Source organism: Hyperolius riggenbachi, chromosome 11 (assembly GCF_040937935.1).
Source record: "Hyperolius riggenbachi isolate aHypRig1 chromosome 11, aHypRig1.pri, whole genome shotgun sequence".
NCBI classification, from domain to species: domain Eukaryota; kingdom Metazoa; phylum Chordata; class Amphibia; order Anura; family Hyperoliidae; genus Hyperolius; species Hyperolius riggenbachi.
The window spans coordinates 192,214,800-192,237,332 of record NC_090656.1 but is presented as its reverse complement, the minus strand read 5'-3'; the positions used below and the strand labels follow the sequence as shown (position 1 = coordinate 192,237,332).

Genomic DNA, 22,533 nt, shown 5'->3' with positions numbered 1-22,533 from the left:
TGGACACAGCTAGCACTTTGCTAGCTGCGCCAGCACCCCGATCGCCGCCGCGCGTCCGATCGCCGCTATCCGGTGCGGCGCGCGCCCCCCCCCCCCAGACCCCTGCGCTGCCTGGCCAATCAGTGCCAGGCAGCGCCAAGGGGTGGATCGGGTCTCCCAATGACGTCGGTGACGTCATCCCGCCCCGTCGCCATGGCGACGGGGGAAGCCCTCCAGGAAATCCCGTTCTTTGAACGGGATTTCCTGATCGCCTATCGCCGGAGGCGATCGGCGGGGCTGGGGGGATGCCGCTGAGCAGCGGCTATCATGTAGCGAGCCCTGGGCTCGCTACATGATTTTAAAAAAAATGCTGCGCTGCCCCCTGGCGGTATTTTTCATACCGCCAAGGGGGTTAAAGGTCATGATGAATACATATTTTGCTGGGAATTATGTTTGTTGTTAAAGACATATGTAGCAGATTAAAATTACCTAGATTCATTGATTCTCTCTTTTCTGTTTAATTTGAGAAGTTTTCTTTTTTCTCATTACATAAGAGAATTACGTTATATATATTGTTTTCTTTCACTGTTTTAAATAATAAGGGCCCTCATAGAATTCCATATTATATACAGTACTTATGATATAATATAGGGAAGTGCTTGTTAACTTTAAAATTGGTGATATGTTGAACTCTGTAATGCCTTTCTGTATCACAAATTACCACTTAATAAAATGTTTTGAAAACATTCCACTAGAGTGAATTCGATTAAGCAAAACACAATCACAGGACATGCAGCATTTTGCGGGCGTTTCCATTCTAACACACTGTTTAGGAGCAGGAAAATCGCTCCCAAAGCGCTACCAGAAAAATCGCTAGCGATAGCGCTTTGTAGTGGGTCCAAGGCCTATGGGGAGTTGTGCAGATGCGTCACCCTCCGTTCTCAGGTAATTATCCAAGTTCTTTCCTTCCTGGTCGGCACGGTCAGTGGCCTCTGACCAGGACATACTATGCTGTGCATGCGCAGTATGTCCGCTTGGGTGCCTTGAGACCGTGCTTACATCATATGGGGTCGCCGGGGAGTGTGGTTGCAAGATGCCCAAGCAAACATAGTGCACATGCACAGCCTAGTATGTCCGGGTTGGAGGGCACCGACCAGGAAGTAAAGAGCTTGGATAATTATCGGAGAACGGTAGCGCTAAATTATCCGTTAACCCTCCCTTAACTGGTGCCTAACCCTTAAAGGAAACCAGAGATGATGTAACATAATAGTTTTATACATACCTGGGGCTTCCTCCAGCCCAAGGGTGGAGCCGCTGGAGAGAAACGTAGAGAGCGCACTTCTCTTGCGCAGACTGGCTGCGACTGGTGGAAGTTACAGGACCCGGTACTAGCGGTACAAAAGGCTGAGGACGGCGGCGTGGGAACGATCCATGCGCATGGGACTGGAGGAAGCCCCAGGTATGTATAAAACTTGTATGTTACACCGTCTCCGGTACACTTTAATCCCCCTTGCGGTCAGAGCAGGACTAATGGCCCATACTCACGGGCAACTTTTTTGGCCTGTCCCCAGCACAAGTGAGCGTGTGCGCCACAGGCCGGCGACAGCTCGTCGCCAGGTCCCTCCACATACACACGGCGGAGGGACCTGGCAACTGATGCGGCGGAAGCTGTCGCTGTTGCTCCTCCCTCCGCCGGAAGCCCAATGTATTCCTTTCTTGTTGCTGTCGCTAGTCCGCGTACTCACGCGGACTAGCGACAGTTGCGGCGGCAACTGTCGCCAGGCGATTGAGCGGTTCAATCGCCTGCCGACATCAGCGATGAGCGACAGTTCGGGGTGCGCGCCCGTGCAACGCCGCATACTCACGGGCGACAATTGTAGCCCGTGAGTATGGGCCATAAGTCCTCCGGCACCCAAGGCTGAGACACCAAAGAGCGCCCCCCCATCCCTCCCACCCCAGCCGTCACACACTGTATTGAGTAAGAGGCACCCAAGGGCCCCCAAACACCTTAATCTCTAGGTATCTGGCTTGCTGTCACTGCCATGTATCCCCTTTTCTTATTTCTCTCCGCCTCAAACACAACAGGGGAATGATAGCTGAGCTGAGTACACTACACTGCGCCCTGAGGCTGGAGCCTCTCTCGCCTCTGCCTCGGCCCTTGCAGTGTCTAACCCTTTACCAGCCCCTCCTGCCAAAAATCCCCGATTAGCAGCTTTACGCGGACATTTGGGCGCTTGATAAAGACCAGGTGACGGAGTTACCCACTTTGAAAATTGCAGCTATACAGTCAGAGCGCAATATATTATCGGCGCCTCAATTTCCATGTGATGTCGCTAATCGCGGCTTTTATAATTGCCCTTATTACCAGGGCATCTCAGGCACCCTTATATCCTGTTAAGATGTCCACAGCACCATTTTCCTGGTAGTGCCCATAAATTGTAGCAACGCCTTGCTGCATTTGACATGTTCTTCCCAATCCCATTGAAGAGAAGAACCCGACTGGTGATATTCCATCAGCTCATTTTCCACCACCCTAGACTGGAGGTGTGTTCCAGAGAGCCTGCCATGTGTGCCATGCAGTGTTTTAGCTAATTAGAACCTTCACTATGAATGCTGTCATGCTGAAGGAAAATCTGAGAGAAGGGAAGAGGCTGGCAGTACATAAACATGCACACATACAAAGTGTAACCCACAGACATGAAGAGAACATGCACAGATGAGTGTGTGTATGTGTGTGTCCAGCTGGTTTTGTATACAGGATTTCCTGAGCTCTCCCAGCCTGTGACGTTGCACACCTCCCTTTATCTCCCCGCTCTCCCCCTCCTCCAGCTCCCACTCTCTCACCATCAGCTGCAGGAGCAGGTTAGACGTCTTTTTCTCCCCCTAAATTGCTGATCTGTCTCCCTCTGGTCTGGATCCCTTCAGCCTGCCGTTATTCTTGTGTCATGCTCCTTTCCCCCTTGTCCATTTTTAGATGTCTTCTGTGCTTTCCTGCCCCCTTTCCTTCACATCTCCCTGTTTCCTCCCCTCCTCCTCTTATCTGCATCTGTCTCTTTGTATTTCTCCATTCCCTTCACCTTGCATTCCTAGCTGCTTCTTGCCCTCTCCTTCTCTTTCCTCCCTCTTGTCTGTTACTGCAACGCTGCTGTAAATCTAGTGGCCCAGCCATGAAAGCTACTGCTGTAGGTGTATTCCCCCCCTCCCCATCCCTATCAGAATCTTCCATTTTCTCTTCCCCACGCTGTATTCTATATTCACTCTCTGTACTTTAATGTCACATGATCAGTCTGTCTGCTTCACCACATACCTATATCCTCTATTTACATATATATTATGATAGTGTTTCTTTTTTATTTCTAACCTCCATATTTGCAGATGTCATTTCTTTCCCTGGCACTCATTCTTCCTCTGTACCTAGTCCCCATACATGTATCTATTACAGCCCGATCCAGCGATCGATCGATTACTTCACTATCGAAAATCGATTGGGAAGTATTGATCCATACAACCACCTTGATCACTCGATCTAAATTCTGATCAGATTGAAAATCGATCAAATCGTCGATTAAGGATCAATGAAACCGATAGCGCCGTACCTCTCGATGCAGTGCTACGCTATACCGCCGTAGATCCGCTATTACGCCTTATTCCAGATGTTCGATGAACACTTCAATACGCTCCTTCCCCCTTTTGATCATTAAAGTGCCTAAAATCGATTGATCGAAAGTTGATTGATTTGTCATGTTGTGGTCAATAGATCCTCAGCAGATGATCAACGTGTTCAGATTGGCTTTGAAAATCAATACTAGTAGGACCAGGCTTACAATACCGGCTTCCCAAGACTTATCCTCTATATAGTGCTGTATTGCTGTACACCTCCATGTCATCGTTTAATGTCTCCTACATAATATATAGCTGCTTGTCTTCCTGTTCTGCTGTGTGTCTTTTTCACTTGACTCTCACCCACATATTTTCCATTTCTTTTCATGTTACAGGCTCTTCTTTACAGTTTTCCTTTTAATTCCTCTGCTCTGTATCTTTCCAGCAAAGTTCCTGTTAGTGCAGTGTATCTGTTTCATTTGACTCCAAGGGTTGTGAAAGTGATCTGTTTTTCAAAGTGCCTGGCCTGAAATATAACCTTCAAAACTGTTCCATGCTTTCGCCTTGCTTCTGGCTTCTTACTTTCAGTCTCTGTGTGTTATGTGTTATAGTAGCATGTCTTGCAGGTGAAAGAGGCCACAGTCTTATCAGACATAATTCTGGCTACTTGGCATCTATCATGCTGCAACAGCAAGTTGCCGAAATTGTACAGAAATTCGTAATTGTGGTGCATGCTCTTAAAGTGCACCTTAAGTCTCGTTAAAAAAATGAGTTTTACTCACCTGAGGTTTGCCTCAGCCCCCTGCAGCCGATCGGTGCCCTCGCCGTGTCTCTGCGATGCTCCCGTCCCCGCCGGCGTCCACTTCCGGTTTCGCCGTCAGGACCCGACAGGCATGGGAACGCGAGTGATTATTCGCGTTCCCAGCCACAATATCGCCCCCTATGCTGCTATTGCGGCCTCAGGATTGAACTTCATCCCAACCAGTAGCCAATACCTCCTTTCTCACAAGAAAGCTTTACCTTTTCTCAAATAGATCATGGAACATTTGTATGGTGCATATTGTGCTGAAACCCCTCCCACAATTTGATGTCAGGGCCATGGCCTTTACAGTTTCCTGTCCATGAACCTTGTTGTATTTTGGTAATTATTATTATGATTTAGTATTTATATAGCACTGACATCTTCCACAATGCTGTACAGAGTATATTGTCATGTCACTTAACTGTCCCTCAGAGGAGCTCACAATATAATCCCTACCATAGTTATATGTTTATGTATGTATCATGCAGTGTATGTATTGTATTCTAGGCCCAATTTAAGGGGACGCTAATTAAATTATCTGTATGTTTTTGGGATGTTGGAGAAAACCCACACAGACACGGGGATAACATACAAACTCCATGCAGATACTGCCCTGGCTGGGATTCAAACTGGGGACCCAGCGCTGCAAGGTGAGAGTGCTATCCACAAGCAAGCAGTATCTCCCTAATAAAAAACAAAAACCTTTTAGCTTATCACATTGTTAGTGGGGGTGTTTATAGATAATGGCAGTTGGTGCGGTTTGGTTGTTTCCTTTTCCACCAGCAGTAAAGATGATGACCTGTAGGCTCATGGTAGATCAAACAACATGAACAAATTCAGTATATGGCGTGTATAAATTATTTATTGATCTATTTTCTACTTTTTGAATTCTCACTTTGCAATGTACTGATTTTTTCGCCTACTACCATCTTTCGGTAAAGTTCCTCTTTCACATGGATGGCTGAATTGCATGTTTGCTGCATGGTCCAGCCAATGATCTGCAAAGGAAAGAACGCCATTCGTTTGTAGTGTAGTTCAGCCAAATGTCAGCATTGGTAACCACATGCGTTTGAGTGGTTGACACATGGTGCAATTACTGCCCATCAGGATACTGGCACATGTACCTTCATCTGCTCAGATGTATATGCAGGGGATGGGAGCCACCCCACTGCCCGTGCTGAATGATTGCAGGTGCCTGCAAGCACCTGTCAGATGATGCACTGCTGTGAACTGCCCCAATGAAAGAGGCCTGAGATATTTCAGTGGTTATGGCTATGTTATTTTTGGTGCTGTCAAATTTGGTATGGCTGTTTGAAAGCAAAATATTAGCACCTCCCTAGCCCTAACACTAACTTCTAACCTTTCAGTACCCCAATAATGACCTTAAAGTGTTTCTCAAACTTGTCCTCATGACTCCCCAAAAATGCATGTTTTCCAGGCAACTTCACCTATGCACAGGTGGGGTAATCAGTGTAGGTGGATTCCATGTAGCTGAGACACTAATTACCCCACCTGTGCATAGGTGAGGTTGCCTGTAAAACATGCATTGTTGGGGAGTCACGAGGACAGGTTTGAGAAACACTGGTCTGTTGGATGCAGACCTCGGGAGGGGGTGGTCTCTGGATCCTAAAGAGGCTTCCCCTGTCCTCCTCTGTAGCCTTGTTCCAGCGCTGGGACTCCTGAAAAGTGTCCTCCCTGCGTATGCACGCTTGCGACATCCTGCTCAGGCAGAAATAGCTGAGCCTGTTTTGGTCTGTGCTACAGTGCAGGTGCAGGTGGTTTGCAGCTGAGCAGTAGTGCAGACCCGACCCAGCTATCTCTGAAACAAAGCCGACAGAGCTAGCACATATGCTTGAGAGTCGACAAGCTGACAACGCTGGAATGAGACTGCAGAGGAGCAGGGATGTGGAGTCGGAGTCGAGGAGTCGGAGCAATTTTGGGTAGTTGGAGTCGGTGATTTCATAAACTCGGGAGTCGGAGTCGGATGATTTTGTATAAAATGCACAGCCTTGGTAAGTATTAGACTAAGGAGTCGGAGTCGAGGAGTCCGAGTCGGAGGCATTTTGGGTACCCGGAGTCGGAGTTGGAGTCGGTGGTTTCATAAACTGAGGAGTCGGAGTTGGAGTTGGAAGATTTTTGTACTGACTCCACAGCCCTGCAGAGGAGGATGGGGAAGCCTCTTTAGGATCCAGAGACATCCCCCTTCCAAGGTGAGTATCCCATAGGGTCACTTTTTTCGCTACAGGTTCCTTTTAAAGAACCACTATCAATGTAACATTTAATATTCACACATACAAAATGTACATTTCTTCTAAAATGCATTATAAATTACCCTTTTCCTATGTTGCTGTCACATACAGTAGGTAGTAGGCAGCAACAAACTGACAGATTTTGGACTAGGCCCTCTCATCTCCTTATGGGAGATTCTCAATATTACCTTTATTCTTTACAAAAGTGCTCCCTAATAAGGATCTATACAAAGATTTCACCCAGCTTCCCTAATAGTTTGCTCTCTATTTTGGCAGAGTGACTAAGAAACGGAGTTCAGTTAGCGTTTTTGTAATTAAAGAAATAGCTGAGAATCCTCAAGATTCCGTTTGAAATAGCCGAGAATCCCTCATGAGGAGATTGACTCGTCCAAAACCTCACAGATCTGTCTGACTTTTACTATCAATTGTAAGTGACAGCAACATAGTGAAAGTAATTTTATAGTTTATTTTACTCTGGGAGAAATGTTAATTTTTCTTTATGCATTAGAAATGCATCAATTTCTTGTGATAGTTTTTCTTTACTGTGCAAAGGTCTTGGAACCTACATCGCTGAAAAAGCAAATATATAATTTTCACGAATATTAACCACTTCCCTACCACGCTATTTTGTGCTGATCGGTGCTGCGTGGGCTCTCCAGCCCGCAGCACCGATCAGCTAGCAGCCAGGCCGATCAGACTTCCCCCCCCCCCCCCTTTTTTCCCCACTAGGGGGATGTCCTGCTGGGGGGGTCTGATCGCCGCCGGCTGCTTGCGCTTGCGGGGGGGGGGGGCTCTTCAAAGCCCCCCTCCGCAGCGCTTCCTGGCCTCCTTCCCCTTCCCTCCCTCTCCCTCCCCCTGTGAGCGGCGCAGGACGGATTTCCGTCCTGCGCCTGATGGGATAGGCTTTAGCCTATCAGATGCCGGTGATCCCCGGCCAATCAGAGGCCGGGGATTACCGATCTCCTCTACGGCGCTGCTGCGTAGAACACCCGTGTGTTTACATTTACCCTGCGAGCCGCCGATTGGCTCGCAGGGTGTTCACGGAGACACCCTCCGGGAACTGACATGGAACGGCCGCTCATACGAGCGGCCGTTTCCATGGAATACACTTCAGGATTCAGGGGCGTGTATATACGCTCCGAGAATCCGGAAGTGGTTAAAATCTGTCTTCAATCTCCTAGATTTTTCACTGATAGTAATTAGGGAGCTTTGTTCTTTGGCCTTGGTGTTCCTTGACCCTAAAAGTGGCCATACATCAGGCGACTTGGCGGCCAATCGACCGTCCAATTTGATTATTATAATCGATTTGGATCAAAATCGGTGCCGCGAAGTGCATGCCCGACAGACAATGCGACCAATTTGGGGTCGCATTCTCTATTGCGCATTCCACAAGATGTTGCTCGATTGGGTGCGCGGCGGTAACGGCGTGCAATTTCCCGATGAGCGCGACAAAACCCCCGGCGATGTTCCTCCTAATGTAAATGTTGCCCCGTGTGAAGTATACATTACCTCACCGCGGCCTCCGCTTGTCCCCCGCTGGCTTTCGGGATTCCTCTCTGCATACACACACACAACCCACGTGTTTTTCTAGTAGGGGTGCACATGTGATGTCACACACACGCGCCCTTACTAGGAAACCACGTGGGGCGTGCGTGTATGCAGAGAGGAATCCCAGAAGCCTGCGGGGGAAAAGCGGAGGCCGCGGAGAGGTAGACCCGGTTCACATTAGTGGGGAGCGGAACGTATACTGTAAAAGCGGACCGGTGTGCGAATGGATCCAATGTAAACAAATGGATCCGTTCACATCCATCGGCTTGTACGGATCCGTTCTCCGTTCCGCTCAACGAGCAAAGAAATGCAGCAGGACCTCATTTCTCGGACCGTTGTGCCCAGCGGACCGGAAACGAAAAGTTTTGCAGCTACATAGGAACAAATAGAAAATGGACCATTTACAACACACTGGCTGTAAAAACTGACAGTTTTTACCTGATCCTGATGGCCAGATCGGTATGGCCGGTTTCGGAAAAAAAAGCGCAAATGTAAACCGGGCCGTAATGTATATATTTACGGGCACGGGGGACATTTACATTAGGGAGGCACAGCAGCAGGTGCGGCGCACAAGGCCGATTCCGGAGCTATTTCAGCCTGAAATTGATGGGTAATCCTCCTGCAGTGTATGGGCAGCTGACAGATCTCTCTCTTATAAGATTCGATAAGAGAGAGATTTGTCTCTTGGTCTAATCTGCCCATCATCGCTAGATGTATTGGCACCTTAACCCACCCCTCCCGCAGCTGAGCAGGGTCATAATTGTGCTCAGAGGGAAAGGCTAGTTGAAGCTCCCTTCTGCCTCCTCCCTGACTATATATTATGGGGGTGATGATTGGTTAGGGGGAGAAACGGCTCACTGACTTGCTGTTCTCCCTTGCAAGCAGAATCTGGCACAAAAAATGCAGCTTTTACAAAACCCAGTCAGCCAGGTCATAAAAAATGAATAACACAAACATGTTTACTGTAATATGCAAATTATAAAATATTCCACAAAATATGCTTAAAGAGAACCCGAGGTGGGTTTGAAGAATATTATCTGCATACAGAGGCTGGATCTGCCTATACAGCCCAGCCTCTGTTGCTATCCCAAACCCCCCTAAGGTCCCCCTGCACTCTGCAATCCCTCATAAATCACAGCCACGCTGCTGACAAACAGCTTGTCAGAGCTGGCTGTGTTTATCTCTATAGTGTCAGTCTGCTGCTCTCCCCGCCTCCTGCAGAACTCCAGTCCCCGCCTGCATCCCTTCCCTCCCTGCTGATTGGAGGGAAGGGACGAGGGCAGGGACCGGAGCTATGCAGGAGGCGGGGGAGCAGCTGAGACTGACACTACAGATGTAAACACAGCCTCAGCCTGATTTATGAGGGATTGCAGAGTGCAGGGGGACCTTAGTGAGGTTTGGTATAGCAACAGAGGTTGGGCTGTATAGGCAGATCCAGTCTCTGTATGCAGATAACATTCTTTAAGCACACCTCGGGTTCTCTTTAAAAACATGAATCTGAGATTGGGTTTCAAATCTGTTTTAAAAGAACTTTTATTTTTAGATTTTTTATTTTCAACTAAAAAATTTCGCCTGCCATTTATCAAACTTGCTCAGGAAATATTTGTGGTCTACCATCCCTAAAGCGTGTGATGTCATGCTCTACTTGTGATTGTCTCAAGCACTCTTTAAGGTGGCCATACACTGGTCGATTTCCCAGCAGATCGACCAACAGATAGATCCCTCTCTGATCGAATCTGATCAGAGAGGGATTGTATGGCTGCCTTTACTGCAAACAGATTGTGAATCAATTTCAGTACTTCCTGTGAGAGCGTGATTAGACATAGTACATTGCAGGAGACGGAGACCAGCCAGCCGTCATGTCATGGCGGTAAGCTATTCCCCGCTCGCTGTCGCTGGCTGCAATTTTGGAGGGAGGGGGGGCAGCCGCTTTGTGCCCACTGCCCCCCCTACCAAGCTGGGGGGGGAACTTAGACTTGCCTACCTAACCGGGGACACCTGTGACCTGCCTACCTAAACTGTGGGGGGGGGGAAGGGCTCCAGGTGAGGCCGCTCTGTGCCCACTGCACCCCCTTCCAGCATGGGGCCCCCCACTACCTGGGGATCTGCCTTTGTGGGGATATCTGCCACCAATCTAATTGTATTTTGTGGGGACATCTGCTGCCAAACTGATTGTATTTTGTGTGGATATCTGCTGCCAATCTAATTGCATTTTGTGGGGATATCTGCCACCAATCTGACTGTATTTTGTTGGGAAATCTGCCGCCAATTTGATTGCATTTTGTGGGGATATCTGCCGCCAATCTATTTGCATTTTGTGGGGATATCTGCTGCCAATTTGATTGCATTTTGTGGGGATATCTGCTGCCAATCTAATTGCATTTTGTGGGGATATCTGCCACCAATCTGATTGTATTTTGTTGTGTAATCTGCCGCCAATTTGATTGCATTTTTTGGGGATATCTGCCGCCAATCTATTTGCATTTTGTGGGGATATCTGCCGCCAATCTGATTGTATTTTGTTGTGTAATCTGCCGCCAATTTGATTGCATTTTTTGGGGATATCTGCCGCCAATCTATTTGCATTTTGTGGGGATATCTGCCGCCAATCTATTTGCATTTTGTGGGGATATCTGCCGCCAATCTAATTGCATTTTGTGGGGATATCTGCCACCAATCTGATTGTATTTTGTTGGGAAATCTGCCGCCAATTTGATTGCATTTTGTGGGGATATCTGCCGCCAATCTATTTGCATTTTGTGGGGATATCTGCTGCCAATTTGATTGCATTTTGTGGGGAATCTGCCACCAATCTAATTGCATTTTGTCGGAAAATTTGCTGCCATTTGACTACTTGATGAATTATCATGAGGCATGCAACTACTTGATTATTTTATCTAAAATGTATCTGGTCAGACCTAATCTCTGTGAATAACACCGCTACTTATTTTGTGTTCCAGTGCGTGGTGACACTCGTTTATTCTTGCTGCGGCGCGCGGACATATCCCTATTGGAGACTGTCCTCAGAAGTGCTTACAATCTATTCCCTACCATAAAATCATGCAAAATTTCTAGAGTACATGTGTATGTGAGCCCAAAATGGGGGGGCAGGCTGAAACTTCCTCGGTGGGCCCTTAGTGTCCCAGTCTGACCCTGGCCACAGTCATGACTCATAAAAGCAAATGCATTATTATTGCCTATAGGAAGAGGTGAGGTCTTAACCACTTCAGGATTCGGCGTACGCTTAACTACGCCCCTGAATCCTGAAGTGGATTCCATGGAAACGGCCGCTCGTTCGAGCGGCCGTTCCATGTCAGTTCACGGAGGGTGTCTCCGTGAACACCCTGCGAGCCGCCGATCGTGGCTCGCAGGGTAAATGTAAACACACGGGGAAGATCTTCCCCGCTGTTTACATGTATACGGCGCTGCTGCGCAGCAGCGCCATAGCGGAGATCGGCGATCCCCGGCCTCTGATTGGCCGGGGAACGCCGGCACCTGATAGGCTGAAGCCTGTCCTATCCGGCGCAGGACGGAATTCCTTTGAAGAGCCCCCCCCGCAAGCGCAAACAGCCGGCGGCGATCAGACCCCCCCCCAGCAGGACATCCCCCTAGTGGGGAAAAAAGGGGGGTAGTCTGATCGGCCTGGCTGCTAGCTGATCGGTGCTGCGGGCTGGAGAGCCCACGCAGCACCGATCAGGCAACCCCCCCCTGGTACAGAAGTGGTTAAATTTGGTCCCACCTACATCCTTTGAACTGTGAGGTACAACGTCCTCAAGTAGATTTATGATACTACTGTAATTCCTGGAATATAGGAAATATAGTCAGGCACCTCTTGTTCTTTAGTTTGGGCATCATATGGTCACACCTTTCTGCAGAAATGGATTAAAGGACAACTGTAGCCAGAGGGATATGGAAGCTGCCATATTTATTTCCTTTAAAGCAATACCAGTTGCCTGGCTATCCTACTGATCTTCTGCCTCTAATACTTTTAGCCATAGCCCCGGAACAAGCATATGCAGATCAGGTGTTTCTGACATTGTCAGATCTGACGAGATTAGCTGCATGCTTGTTTCTGGTGTTATTCAGACACTACTGCAGCCAAATAGATCAGCCGGAAAGCCAGGCAACTGGTATTGTTTAGAATACAATAAATGTGGCAGCCTCCATATTATTCTCACTTCACTTATAAGATGAAATGGGACCATAGGCAAGATAGCAGTTTTTGCCCACCACTGATAGTCACCTGGCTTTTTTAGCGAGATTTTTTGGGGACTAACATCCACCACTCCCCTAGACTCTCTCCAGGGAGGACAGGAAGCAAGTTGTACTTCAGTTGCAGACATGTTTGGTATATGGAACAGGCATTTTGTCCAGCGTGTTGTTTCTATACATGATTTATGTTCATTTATAACCTTATATCACCCTTAAAGCTATTAGAATTTACTTTATTGATTTTGTTTTTAGGTGGGCTTTAACTCTACCCTTAGGCGTCGTTCACCTTAGATTACATCACATTACATGCGGAGGCAGACACGCACGCACATCAGAAGTGCACGGACTGCACTGTCTGATGTTCACATTACATGTGTTGCATAGCAGTGTGATGCGTGGACTCACTACTGTGCGTTGCATAGCAGTGTGATGCGTGGACTCACTACTGTGCGTTGCATAGCAGTGTGATGCGTGGACTCACTACTGTGCGTTGCATAGCAGTGTGATGCGTGGACTCACTGCTGCACGCATTTTTTGGCAAAACGCACGACTGACTCATTTACTTCAGTGAATGGGATCAGGCACGGAAACGCAGATGGCGTGCGATCGTACGCGTTGCGTAACGTTCTGATTGCACGCCCATCTGCGCATCATGATGTGAACAAGGCCTTACACTAAAGTTCCTAATTAATCTGGTTTATACTTTAGGCACCTGGACTTACTGTCAGGACCATGTAATAAAGGGTAACATGACCCATATTATGACTGCAAACACTCCTCAGATCATGGCTGACCTTCTGTCAGAAGAAGTCAGCTTTGTTGTGCTCTTTATGGCCCAGCAGCTGGATTGGTAGTGGCTCTACATACCACATGACAAGCAGCAGTGTGTGAAAAGTATTGTGTCTGGGCTCAGAGATGTTGGGGAAATGCTGACGAGTTATCCAGGTGACAGTGAGTAGGGAGGTTTCCATGGTGGATCAAAAAACTACAGAAGGCTTAAAGGGAATCTGAAGTGAAAATAAACTTATGATATAATGAATTGTATGTGTAGTACAGCTAGGAAATAGAACACTAGTAGCAAAGACCAGAGTCTTATATTGTTTCCAGTACAGGAAGAGTTAAGAAACTTCAGTTGTTATCTTTTCAAAAGAGCTGCTCAGAGCTCTCCGATCCAACGTGGGTCAGAGATGGTCCTATTTTCTAAAGCACTTATACATCAAAGAAACAGTAAGACACAGCTTCAGATAAGGTTTTACTGCAGGGGAGTTCAAAGGTTCATTAGCTCTGCTCTGTTTCACAGTATAAAATACAGTGTGTGGTTGTAATTGCAAAGTTAGTGCTCTGCTGATGTAGCTATGTATTACATCATGGCTACAGTGTCAATAGCTGTACTATAAAGTACATACTACACCAGGCTTTCTCAACCAGGGTTCCGTGACTACTCTGCAGGGGTTCCCTGGCAAATAATAATCACATTTATAAAAAGCACCAGAATAAGGGGACAGTATAATGAGACACACTGTAATAGGTGGTAGTGAAAAAAAACACACCTACTTTTAAAGTCCATGCCTCCTGCAAAATAAATGCAGGGGTTTCTTGAGATCCAAAACTTATTTACAGGGTTCCTCCAAGTTAAAACATTTGAGAAAGGCTGTACTACGCAAACAAATGTGTTTCCCAGTGAAAATCAAAAGCAGCTTGAAAATAGTTACACTGATAGTTAGACTGTCATCAATCCGGTAAGACAAAAATGGAATGAAAATGGGACTAGATACGAATGGATGATGTAGATCAGGGTAGTCCTTCTTCAGTCTTTGAGGACTCTATCTATGCCAGTATTTTGAAATCATCAAAGCCAATTTACTTGGTGAAATATGCCTTACCTCATGAACCCTTATCTATTAGAGTTACTTTACAAATATTTGAAGATCTTGGAGGACTGAAGATAGACAACTCAGATGAAGACAAAGTCCATATTTTTATCCATGTCTGTATGCCTCTCAGTTTATTGTGGCATGAAACATGGGAAATCAGGATTCTGTAAGTCTGGCTACATCTATGTATGACTATGCAGTGGTCACTTGTTCCAAAAGATTGAATAACATTGATCGAATAGGTCAGTAGCCTTTCAACTGCCACTTATTTGACCAATTTACTTCCAATTCTTACAATTGATTTAAAGTAGTTTAACAATAAAAAGCATGACGAGTAGAAGGGGTAAACTACTTTGATCAAACAACAATTTGATTGGCTGTTGCATAGTTTTGCATTGCTTCAAGGACAACAAAACTAGCAGGACAGTGGTTTCATCAAATTTAATCAGATTATAGCAGAAATCTGAGCAATATGGAATGCTGGATGGAGTGGTGAATCAGTAGCGTCTCTATGCAAAAAGACAAAGATTGGAAGGGCATTGGATACACAACTGTTACCTTAATTGTAGGAAAAGATAGTAGCAAACAAACGACCAAGCACCAAGGTAGTGGGTTCAACTTTTAAAGTACACCTAAACTGGGAGGGGTATGGAGGCTTCCATATTTATTTCCTATTAAACAATAATAGTTGTCTGTCTGTCCTGCTGATACTCTCCCTCTTAATACTTTTAGCTATAGACCCTAAACACCCTTCACAGTGGGACGTTACAGGCGCACGTTAGAGCAGCCTGTAACGCAGCCCAACTCACAGTACTGAAAAATCAATGGGCTGTTGACAGTGCTCACGTTGCATTACATTGTAACGCTACACGTTGAATGAAAGTGCAGCATGCTGTACGTTATACACGGTTTTAGCCGCGTTAGACTGTTTGCACATGCTCAGTTATTTTTTTTTTTTTATTTGTGCAGGAGAGGGGAAGGGAGAGTCCCTATTGTGGCCAGCCACATGGCTAATTGATATTCACTGCACTGCAGTGTAGTGATGGGAAGTTCGGCTCTTTTCAATGAATCGATTCATCGAAAAGAGTCGGACTTCCCATCACTACTGTTCAGAATCGATTCATTGAAAAGAGCCAGACTTCCCATCACTATTGCAGTGTTTACTTCCTGGAGCGGCCGCTTATTGGCTGGCGGGACCACGTGATGCGGAGTGTTCAGATCACTTGGTCTTCACAGTTATTTTACCGGCGCACCGAGAGCTGCATAACGCGGCTTTATACGCGTCCACCTTTGCCACCAGCAAGCGTTGCGTTAGGGGACGTTATGCGACCTTAACGTCCCCTGCAACGCAAATGTCTAAGTCTGAAAGAGCCCTTCACAAGCATGCAGGTCAAATGTTTTGGCTGAAGTCTGACTGCATTAGCCACATGTATGTGTGTTATTCAGCCAAAGAGATCAGCACGACTGCCAAGCAACTGGTATTGTGAGCATGGAGCCTATGCCTTTAAGAGCACTGTCTACCAGTTAACATTACCATATTCTGTAGTTGCCACCTAGCATCTATTGCCCACCTCCTCTCTTCTACATTACATCGATCGCTGGATAATTTACTGGTTAAGGACTCTGCCTCTGACACAAGAGACCAGGATTTGACACTTCCTGATCAGTAAGCCGGCTCCTATTCAGTAAGGAGACCCTGGGCAAGACTCCCTAACACTGCTACTGCCTACTGAGCGTGCTCTAGTGGCTGCAGCTGTGGAGTCCACCAGGAGAAAAGCAGGATATAAATGTTCTGTCTTTTTTAATTGGATAGGATCAATGATCTTTATAATCGAGCCACAGATGATCCATGTTTGACTTCCTGTATCCAGCATCTAAGTTGTAGGCCTCTTTTGGTTGGGTTGTGTAGCCTGCTAGTGAAGGCTCTGCTAAAAGTAAATATTTTGCACAAAACTGACAGCTATTTTTTTCTATAGGTATTTTATATTGAGTTTTTCTAGTCAGGTTAAATAAGGTACTTCAGGGACAAAAGTAAAGACCCCAGCACATAGCTCAGTGTTGACAAGGTTGCTATAGCTACTTCACCTTATAACAGTCGCTCCTGTAAATATTTTATATCTTTCCATGGGACATCACTGAAGAAATTACACTTTGATACAATGTAAAGTGTTTAACAGTGTAAATTTCCTGTCCCTTCAAAACAGCTCAACACACAGCCATTACTGTCCTCATTGGCATCAAAAGTGAGTACACCCCTCAGTGAACAATGTCAAAATTGTGCCCAGCGTGTCAATGTTTTGTGTCTCCACCATTATACTCTCTTGGGCATGGAGTTCACTAGAGCTTCATAGGTTGTCACTGGAATCTTATTCCATTCCTCCATCACACAGCTGGTGGATGTTAGAGACCTTGCGCTCCTCCTCCTTCTATTTGAGGATGCCCCACAGATGCTTAATATGGTTTAGGTCTGGAGACATGCTTGGTCAGTCCAGCACCTTAACCTTCAGTTTATTTAACAAGGCTATTGTCTTGTAGATGTGTTTGGGGTCATTATGTAGAAATACTGCCTTGAGGCTCAGTCTCCGAAGTGAGGGGATCATGCTGTGCTTCAGTATGTCACAGTACATATTGGCATTCATGGTTAATTCAATGAACTGTAGGTCCTCAGTGCCGGCAGCAGTCATGCCTCAAGCCTCAAACCATGACACTCCCACCACCATGCCTGACTGTAGGAAAGACACGCTTGTCTTTGTACTCCTCACCTGGTTGCCACCACTCAGACTTGGCACTATCTGAACCAAATAGGTTTAGCTTGGTCTCATCAGACCACAGGACATGGTTCCAGTAATCCATGTCCTTACTCTGCTTGTCTTCAGAAAACTGTTTTCAAGCTTTCTTGGGCATCATCTTTAGAAGTGGCTTCATTCTTGGACGACAGTCAGCCATGCAGACCAATTTGATACAGTATGTGGCGTATGATGTGATTAGACTGACCCCCCCTCAACTTCTGCAGCAATGCCGACAGCACTCGTGCATCTATTTGCAAAAGACAAATTCTGGATATGATACTGCACTCATCTTCATTGGTTGACCATGGTGAGGCCTCTGTATGGTCATGGCCACCATGCTGCAGCTCAGTTTCAGGGTGTTACCTATCTTCTCATAGCCTGGACAATTTTTATGTAGAGCAACATTACATTTCTCAGAGAGATGCTCACACTTTTTTCATGTCCTGTCAAGAACTTGATACTTGCTCCCTAGTGTAATTCACTAGAGGGCACATATTAATGTTGGATACTGTGCTTCTCTTCTCAGTGCCAAAATAACAAGGCTGATGGCTCATACCCACTACATGATTTTTCTGATGTTTTTTCCGACAACCGGCGATCTCGCGACGTGGGTAAAGGCTTACGAATAATGCTTAGCGACGCGAATTGGAACTTTAAGAACTTTTAAGTACCGCAATCGCTGTAACTCTTGTTTGTGCCTGTCGTGTGCTGTCGCGTGACGTTGCGCATAACCGCCACCAGGAAGATGGATCGGGGAGCGCTCGTCGTTGTTGGACGTCTTAGGGATCCATCTTCCTGGGTTGCAAGGTGAGTAGGTAGCTTTAGGAGTGATAAGACACAGGAAACAGCCATTGGTCATGTGGCCACAGTCCTAACATTACAGGAATGAGGTGGATAGTTTGAAAAAAACTGACATTTCTGGTGACAATAACCTTACTTAGTTTAAGAGAAAACTGTGCTTTTGAATCATTGTTGGGCACTTTAGGGCCACTCTCTTGCCCTTTGTACCCCATTCTTCATCCTATGCTATTTGTTGCCCTACTCTATTCCTTACCCAGTTAACTCTTAATAAATATGTATTTATATTAACACCCTCATAGTAATTGTCATAGTGTACAGTATTATTTTATTCTGGGAAAGCTTAGGATTAAATCAGTATACCTATAGATCAGATGAAGGGACGTTGCACTCCCGAAAACCAATCCTTCAAAAAATGACTTTCAGTGGAAATACAATGAGCATCACATACAGTACTTGAAGGACAAGTAAAGTGAAAAGAATATGGAGGCTACCATATGTATTTTCTTTGTAACAATACCAGTTGCCTGGCAGCCCTGCTGATCTATTTGGCTGCAGTAGTGTATGAATAACACCAGAAACAAGCATGCAGCTAATGTTGTCAGATCTGACAATGTCAGACACACCTGATCTGCTGCATGCTTGTTCAGGGTCTATGGCTAAAGGTATTAGAGACAGGATAAAAAGGCAAATGGTACCGCTTTAAAGGAAATACATATGGCAGCATTTAAATGACATATGCCTACACCCAGGAACTGACCTCGTGCAAATTAATTAATCATTCTAACTTTATAATTCCTAAAACGCTATTAAATGCAGATGGAGCCCCAGGTAGTTTTTAGCTAGGATATTTTGCATTAAAAACATAGTACTGTAAAGCAAAAATACATATTATTAATGCTTAATACTGTCGGACTAAGCTGAACTGCAAAAGCAATTCACAAAATCAATATCTTAACCTGTTTTGCACCGCTGTATCATTTATCTACACCCCTGTAGACTTCAGTACAGCACCAGGGGTGTAGATACACGTATCTGCTTGCTTGCAGCAGCGTGCGCCCGCGACCTCCCTGTGTAAGAGTACCGATCGTTGGATGGGAGCAGGCATTCCAAAGGCCAATCAAAGTGCCCGTAGTAAATGAACACTGGCATCAATGAGATGCCTGTGGTCATTTAAAAGGTTTTACAATACTTCCTGTGTACTGTCAGTACAAAGGATAGTATGAGGTATAAAAAAATGCCCCATCAATTTTAACACCTTATTTCCCCCTCTCCTATAGTTACCTAAATAAAATACTACACCTTTATTCCAAATAAAATATTGTCGCCATATGTTGTACTAGAAACATAATTTGAATGTTGTAATAAGCAGGACAAATGGACAATTAAACCGTGTGAGTTCTATCTACCGTAGTACATTTTATTTTAGAACTATAATGGCTGAAAACTGAGAAATAATTTTTTTTCTTCTTATTCCCTTTAAAATGCATATTAAATAAAAGCAAAAAGTACCGCCCAAAGAAAGCCTAATTTGTGGCAAAAACAATATATACATCATTTTGGTGAGATAAGAAGTTATTGGCAAATGAATGGGAGGAGCATGATGTGGGAAAATTGCTCTGGTCCAGAAAGGGAAATAACCTATAGTGGAGAAGTCGTTAAGAAAACATTTCACTCCAATTTTTACAATCTACTTTGTCTCTTTTTGCAGTTAAATCTGAGCAGGATTGCCTCCTGTGTGCACAGGTAGCACTAAGTTTAGGACACAAGGCGTGGCCATAACTGAGTGCAATTTGGTCCTTTATCCAAAGAGTGCCTGGAAACATGAGTATCATATTCATTGTCACTGGCTTTTAATTTAGATATTCTAATTTTGTGTTCCTTAATTGTAGTCTTTACTGTCATTTGCAGCGGTTCTTTAAAAGGAATGCTGTAAGGGGGGGTTGTGGAAAAATGAGTTGAACTTACCCGGGGCTTCTCATGGTCCCCCGCAGACGTCCTGTGCCCACGCAGCCACTCACCGGTGGTCTGTTCCCTGCCCGCCGGTTCACATCACTTTACCCAGCCGCCGGTTCATTTCTTCGAATTTAAAATTTCGAACCCACTGCGCGTCCTCACTCCTGCTGACATCACCAGGGGCGTACTGCGCATGCGCAGTGGGTTTGCGACTTTAAAGTCGCAAATTCCGGAAGTGAACCAGCGGTGGGGAACGGGACATTGGTGAGTGGCTGCGCGGGCACAGGATGTCTGTGGGGGACCATTGGAAGCCCCAGGTAAGTTCATCTCTCCCCCCCCCCCCTTTCACAGCATTCCTTTGTAAAAAAAAAATCTTTCCTCACCCTAATTTAAACTCTGAAATTTATCACAGGTGGCCCCATATTCAGTCCTGTCAGGTACAGCTCTGCAGAATATTTGTTTCAGGGAATTCCGAAACCAGTGAAAACAATACCTTGTCTCCCAGAATGCTCTGGGAGTAGAATTCCGCATAGGTTAACTCCCTAGGCAAAGCATCACTGGGAGGGCAGGGTCACATACCAATACACAGTAATATATAGATATAGGAAGTCTTTCTGATGCTGATACCTGGAAAATTACAATAAAAGTGGGTATCCTGAATAACGTACTGCATTCTGTTATATGTCACTACTGTGCCGCTTTCAGAAACATCCTTTTGTGTGTCTGAGCCTGTGACATCATATCAATTCAGGCACACTTGTTTTTGTTTTACATAATTCTGTCCTGTTTGTCATTATGAAAAATATCCTTTCCACCTATAATGCTTCTAATAGTTCTAAATTCTTTCATAGTAGATACAGGATGATGTCAAGACAAACGTCTTAATATTTCTATCAAATTTCACAACAGGGGACCCTTTTCTTGTTAGCGTTTTTTACCTTAATGTTTACAAACGTATTGCTGTCCGTCTTATCCGCCTGTGATCTTGCCTTTTGTTGAAATCGTTCTTGTAACCTTTGGCCAAAACTTGTCCGGTATCTGATTTGCTGCCTGTACATAATCTTCCTGTGTGTGACAAACGTTTGTCCCTGAGGAACTGCCCCATGGGAATGGCGTTAGTAGTGTTGGATCATGGTAACTGTCGTGTCTCAATAAATTCTACTGGTTTTCAGTCTAACTGAGCGCTCAGCTCCCCATCACTCTTTGTGACGTTAGCCTCCAAATAATTCACTCTCTCCCTCTGCAGAAGTATCAGGTGTGAATTTAATAGTAGGATGCCCTTTGTTCTGTTGTACAATCGTTTCTTTCCTATGTTGTTTCTGGAGGGCTTCCTAGATGCAGCTTGCAATAACTTTGTTTCTCTTTGGTGTTCCTGCTTTGACATTGGAGGCGACATTTCGTCTCAGTAGACATAGTTCTTTTTCTGATAGTTTGAAGCAATTTGTTATTTTGGTGGCTGACTATGTTTTGAATTTTATTTTTTTTATTTTTGATGGGGCTCACTGTCTGCAAACATAGGGTGGTGAGAACCTCTTTGCCGACCATAGCTAGTACCGGAGTGGAGGTGGACGGTATCTCAACAGTCCTCACTAGGATAATCTAAACTATTAAAAACAATCATAGAGAGATAGGCCTTACCTCTCTGGAAGATTACACACCAGATTAAGTTGGGATAAGATTTTTTTATTGGAGCTCAAAATTATACAACGCATTTCACATGGCTCTGTCCGCTTCATCAGGTCAATAAAAACTGTGCTGTAGAGTTCACTGTAACATGCATGAGCGCCTCTATGGACTCACCTTTGTCAGTATATAACTTCCATAACACTTATTTATCTTCTCCATTCCTAACGATACTGCATCATCGGGCTCCTAGTCTCTCATTTACCCTAGGCGATCCTGTGATCCTACTACAGGACCCACCAATTTCCCATTGCATGGGCCATATTCAATTAGCTAATCTACTGAGTTTTCTAACAGGACATAGGGCCTTATCCAATTTGTTTTTTCCTAAGTTTTCTCCTAGGAGATAATTTTTCATCTTCTGTTTAAATGAACTTTTCAGTACTCTGCAATTGAAAAAGTACTAAAAAGTAGGTGAAAAGTACTATCAAAATTATTCTGAGAATTTTCTTGCTTGCTGGTGGCTTAAAAGGAATTTTATGTATAATGTGAAAATATCACCTAGGAGAAAAAAGTGACTTGGATCGGGACTAAATCTTCATGTTATTGGCAAAATATGTTTTAAGCACTTGCCAATTGATAAAGTACTAAAAAGTAGATAAAGAAGTGACTACGTATTGGTGAGCTGCCGGTGAGTTGTGCTCCGCTAAAGCCGAACGACGGCTTTCCCTGCAGCCGCAAAACACCCGGCGACGTTAAATACTATTGCGACAACTCGGAGGGGGATGTAATTTAGGGCTGTGGAGTTGGAGTCGGAGCAATTTTGGGTACTTGGAGTTGAAGTCGGTGTCGGTGGTTTCATAAACTGAGGAGTCAGAGTCGGATGATTTTTGTACAAAATCTACAGCCCTGGTAAGTAATAGACTAAGTAGTCTGAGTCTGGGCCATTTTGGGTATCTGGAGTTGGAGGTTTCATAAACTTAGGAATCGGAGTCGGATTATTTTTGAACCGACTCCACAGCCCTGATGTATCTCACAGTCCGGCAACTGCAAATTACCCATACACGACCCGCACAGCATTTCAATGCTGCTCTGTGGCTCTT

At 45.3% G+C, this 22,533-nt stretch overlaps 1 protein-coding gene across 3 annotated transcripts in view; it reads left to right on the top strand.

The window, feature by feature from the left end:
- Nucleotides 1-2,797: 2,797 nt before the first annotated feature.
- Nucleotides 2,798-22,533, top strand: part of CCDC85B (coiled-coil domain containing 85B) — a 32,501-nt gene continuing 12,765 nt past the window's right edge. The window contains exon 1 of one of the 3 annotated variants that reach the window (XM_068261388.1): nt 2,798-2,841. The gene's annotated coding sequence lies outside the window, so the exon portion shown is untranslated. Of the gene's footprint in view, nt 2,842-4,988; nt 5,032-16,400; nt 16,508-22,533 lie in introns of those variants that run through there. The other 2 variants (XM_068261391.1, XM_068261389.1) reach the window with 2 other exon arrangements.